The sequence below is a fragment of the Heterodontus francisci genome, unplaced genomic scaffold, assembly GCF_036365525.1.
Source record: "Heterodontus francisci isolate sHetFra1 unplaced genomic scaffold, sHetFra1.hap1 HAP1_SCAFFOLD_201, whole genome shotgun sequence".
Lineage (NCBI taxonomy): Eukaryota > Metazoa > Chordata > Chondrichthyes > Heterodontiformes > Heterodontidae > Heterodontus > Heterodontus francisci.
This window is the reverse complement of record NW_027141653.1, coordinates 3110835-3116428: the sequence shown is the minus strand read 5'-3', so window position 1 is coordinate 3116428 and position 5594 is coordinate 3110835.

The following is a 5594-nucleotide window of genomic DNA, read 5'->3' as shown; positions in this document are numbered from 1 at the left end:
TTTTAACTTAATTTTGCGCTTTTTGGTTAATGATTCCACACTATTTACTTACTTTTGCACTTTTTGGTTAATGATTACTCTGTTACTGGTTAACCATTTGCCCTTTCGGCCTTGGTCTCTGGACATTATTTTCGTCTTTTTGGTTAATGATTTCACAATTTTTACTTACTTTTGCACTTTTTGGTTAATGATTACTCAGCTGACTGGTTAATTATTTGCTCTTTCGGACTTGGTCTCTGGACATTATTGTCGACTTTTTGGTTAATGATTTCACACTTTTAACTTACTTTTGTGCTTTTTGGTTAATGATTACTCTGCTTACTGTTTAATTATTTGCACTTTCGGACTTGGTCTCTGGACATTATTTTCGACTTTTTGGTTAATGATTTCACACTTTTTACTTACTTTTGTGCTTTTTGGTTAATGATTACTCTGTTTAATGGTTAATTATTTGCACTTTCTGACTTGGTGTCTGGACATTGTTTTCGACTTTTTGGTTAATGATTTCACACTTTTAACTTAATTTTGCGCATTTTTGGTTAATGATTACTCTGCTTACTGGTTAATTATTTGCTCTTTCGGACTTAGTCTCTGGACATTATTTTCGACTTTTTGGTTATTGATTTCACACTTTTAACTTAATTTTGCGCTTTTTGGTTAATGATTAGTCTGCTTACTGGTTAATTATTTGCTCTTTCGGACTTGGTCTCTGGACATTATTTTCGACTTTTTGGTTAATGATTTCACACTTTTTACTTACTTTTGCACTTTTTGGTTAATGATTACTCTGCTTCCTGGTTAACCATTTGCCCTTTCGGACTTAGTCTCTGGACATTATTGTCGACATTTTTGTTACTGATTTCACACTTTTAACTTGATTTTGCGCTTTTTGGTTCATGATTACTCTGCTTACTGGTTAATTATTTGCTCTTTCGGACTTAGTCTCTTGACATTATTTTCGACTTTTTGATTAATGATTTTACACTTTTAACTTAATTTTGCGCTTTTTGGTTCATGATTACTCTGCTTACTGGTTAATTATTTGCTCTTTCGGACTTAGTCTCTGGACATTATTTTCGACTTTTTGGTTACTGATTTCACACTTTTAACTTAATTTTGCGCTTTTTGGTTCATGATTACTCTGTTTACTGGTTAATTATTTGCACTTTCGGACTTAGTCTCTGGACATTATTTTTGACTTTTTGGTTAATGATTTCACACTTTTTACTTACTTTTGTGCTTTTTGGTTCATGATTACTCTGTTTAATGGTTAATTATTTGCACTTTCGGACTTGGTCTCTGGACATTATTTTCGACTTTTTGGTTAATGATTTCACACTTTTTACTTACTTTTGTGCTTTTTGGTTCATGATTACTCTGTTTAATGGTTAATTATTTGCACTTTCGGACTTGGTCTCTGGACATTATTTTCGACTTTTTGGTTAATGATTTCACACCTTTAACTTAATTTTGCGCTTTTTGGTTAATGATTACTCTGCTTACTGGTTAATTATTTGCCCTTTCGGACTTAGTCTCTGGACATTATTTTCGACTTTTTGGTTAATGATTTCACACTTTTAACTTAATGTTGTGCTTTTTGGTTAATGATTTCACACTTTTTACTTACTTTTGTGCTTTTTGGTTAATGATTACTCTGCTTTCTGGTTAATTATTTGCTCTTTTGGACTTAGTCTCTAGACATTATTTTTGACTTTTTGGTTACTGATTTCACACTTTTAACTTGATTTTGCGCTTTTTGGTTCATGATTACTCTGCTTACTGGTTAATTATTTGCTCTTTCGGACTTAGTCTCTAGACATTATTTTCGACTTTTTGGTTACTGATTTCACACTTTTAACTTATTTTTGCGCTTTTTGGTTCATGATTACTCTGTTTACTGGTTAATTATTTGCACTTTCGGACTTAGTCTCTGGACATTATTTTCGACTTTTTGGTTAATGATTTCACACTTTTTACTTACTTTTGTGCTTTTTGGTTCATGATTACTCTGTTTAATGGTTAATTATTTGCACTTTCGGACTTGGTCTCTGGACATTATTTTCGACTTTTTGGTTAATGATTTCACACTTTTTACTTACTTTTGTGCTTTTTGGTTCATGATTACTCTGCTTACTGGTTAATTATTTGCACTTTCGGACTTGGTCTCTGGACATTATTTTCGACTTTTTGGTTAATGATTTCACACTTTTAACTTAATTTTGCGCTTTTTCGTTAATGATTACTCTGCTTACTGGTTAATTATTTGCCCTTTCGGACTTAGTCTCTGGACATTATTTTCGACATTTTGGTTAGTGATTTCACACTTTTAACTTAATGTTGTGCTTTTTGGTTAATGATTTCACACTTTTTACTTACTTTTGTGCTTTTTGGTTCATGATTGCTCTGTTTAATGGTTAATTATTTGAACTGTCGGACTTGGTCTCTGGACATTATTTTCGACTTTTTGGTTAATGATTTCACACTTTTAACTTAATTTTGCGCTTTTTGGTTAATGATTACTCTGCTTACTGGTTAATTATTTGCCCTTTCGGACTTAGTCTCTGGACATTATTTTCGACTTTTTGGTTAATGATTTCACACTTTTAACTTAATGTTGTGCTTTTTGGTTAATGATTTCACACTTTTTACTTACTTTTGTGCTTTTTGGTTAATGATTACTGTGCTTACTGGTTAATTATTTGCTCTTTTGGACTTGGTCTCTGGACATTATTTTCGACTTTTTGGTGAATGATTTCACACTTTTAACTTAATTTTGCGCTTTTTGGTTAATGATTACTCTGCTTACTGGTTAATTATTTGCCCTTTCGGGGCGGCACAGTGGCGCAGTGGTTAGCACTGCAGCCTCACAGCTCCAGGGACCCGGGTTCGATTCTGGGCACTGCCTGTGTGGAGTTTGCAAGTTCTCCCTGTGTCTGCGTGGGTTTTCTCCGGGTGCTCCGGTTTCCTCCCACAAGCCAAAAGACTTGCAGGTTGGTAGGTCAATTGGCCATTATAAATTGTCACTAGTGTAGGTAGGTGGTAGGGAAATATAGGGACAGATGGGGATGTTTGGTAGGAATGTAGGATTAGTATAAATGGGTGGTTGATGGTCGGCACAGACTCGGTGGGCCGAAGGGCCTGTTTCAGTGCTGTATCTCTAATCTAATCTAATCTTTCGGACTTAGTCTCTGGACATTATTTTCGACTTTTTGGTTAATGATTTCACACTTTTTACTTACGTTTGTGCTTTTTGGTTAATGATTTCACACTTTTTACTTACTTTTGCGCTTTTTGGTTAATGATTACTCTGTTACTGGTTAACCATTTGCCCTTTCGGATTTGGTCTCTGGACATTATTTTCGACTTTTTGTTGAATTATTTCACACTTTTAACTTAATATTGCGCTTTTTGGTTATTGATTACTGTGCTTACTGGTTAATTATTTGCTCTTTCGAACTTGGTCTCTGGACATTATTGTCGACTTTTTGTTCCTAATTTCACACTTTTTACTTACTTTTGTGCTTTTTGGTTAATGATTACTCTGTTTACTGGTTAATTATTTGCACTTTCGGACTTGGTCTCTGGACATTATTTTCGACTTTTTGGATAATGATTTCACACTTATAACTTAATTTTGCGCTTTTTGGTTAATGATTACTCTGCTTACTGGTTAATTATTTGCTCTTTCGGACTTGGTCTCTGGACATTATTGTCGACTTTTAGGTTAATGATTTCACACTTTTTACTTACTTTTGCGCTTTTTGGTTAATGATTACTCTGCTGACTGGTAAATTATTTGCTCTTTCGGACTTGGTCTCTGGACATTATTGTCGACTTTTAGGTTAATGATTTCACACTTTTTACTTACTTTTGCGCTTTTTGGTTAATGATTGCTCTGCTTACTGGTTAACCATTTGCCCTTTCGGACTTAGTCTCTGGACATTATTGTCGACTTTTTGGTTAATGATTTCACACTTTTTACTTACTTTTGTGCTTTTTGGTTAATGATTACTCTGCTTACTGTTTAATTATTTGCACTTTCGGACTTGGTCTCTGGACATTATTTTCGACTTTTTGGTTACTGATTTCACACATTTTACTTACTTTTGTGCTTTTTGGTTAATGATTACTCTGTTTAATGGTTATTTATTTGCACTTTCTGACTTGGTGTCTGGACATTGTTTTCGACTTTTTGGTTAATGATTTCACACTTTTAACTTAATTTTGCGCATTTTTGGTTAATGATTACTCTGCTTACTGGTTAATTATTTGCTCTTTCGGACTTAGTCTCTGGACATTATTTTCGACTTTTTGGTTACTGATTTCACACTTTTAACTTAATTTTGCGCTTTTTGGTTAATGATTACTCTGCTTACTGGTTAATTATTTGCTCTTTCGGACTTGGTCTCTGGACATTATTTTCGACTTTTTGGTTAATGATTTCACACTTTTTACTTACTTTTGCACTTTTTGGTTAATGATTACTCTGCTTCCTGGTTAACCATTTGCCCTTTCGGACTTAGTCTCTGGACATAATTGTCGACATTTTTGTTACTGATTTCACACTTTTAATTTAACTTTGTTCTTTTTGGTTTATGATTTCACTCTTTTTACTTACTTTTTTGCTTTTTGGTTAATGATTACTCTGTTTACTGGTTAATTATTTGCACTTTCGGACTTGGTCTCTGGACATTATTTTCGACTTTTTGGTTAATGATTTCACACTTTTAACTTAATTTTGCGCTTTTTGCTTATTGATTACTCTGCTTACTGGTTAATTATTTGCTCCTTCGGACTTAGTCTCTAGACATTAGATTTGACTTTTTGGTTACTGATTTCACACTTTTAACTTGATTTTGCGCTTTTTGGTTCATGATTACTCTGCTTACTGGTTAATTATTTGCTCTTTCGGACTTAGTCTCGAGACATTATTTTCGACTTTTTGGTTACTGATTTAACACTTTTAACTTAATTTTGCTCTTTTTGGTTCATGATTACTCTGTTTACTGGTTAATTATTTGCACTTTCGGACTTAGTCTCTGGACATTATTTTTGACTTTTTGGTTAATGATTTCACACTTTTTACTTACTTTTGTGCTTTTTGGTTCATGATTACTCTGTTTAATGGTTAATTATTTGCACTTTCGGACTTGGTCTCTGGACATTATTTTCGACTTTTTGGTTAATGATTTCACACTTTTTACTTACTTTTGTGCTTTTTGGTTCATGATTACTCTGTTTAATGGTTAATTATTTGCACTTTCGGACTTGGTCTCTGGACATTATTTTCGACTTTTTGGTTAATGATTTCACACCTTTAACTTAATTTTGCGCTTTTTGGTTAATGATTACTCTGCTTACTGGTTAATTATTTGCCCTTTCGGACTTGGTCTCTGGACATTATTTTCGACATTTTGGTTAATGATTTCACACTTTTAACTTAATGTTGTGCTTTTTGGTTAATGATTTCACACTTTTTACTTACTTTTGTGCTTTTTGGTTCATGATTACTCTGTTTAATGGTTAATTATTTGCACTTTCGGACTTGGTCTCTGGACATTATTTTCGACTTTTTGGTTAATGATTTCACTCTT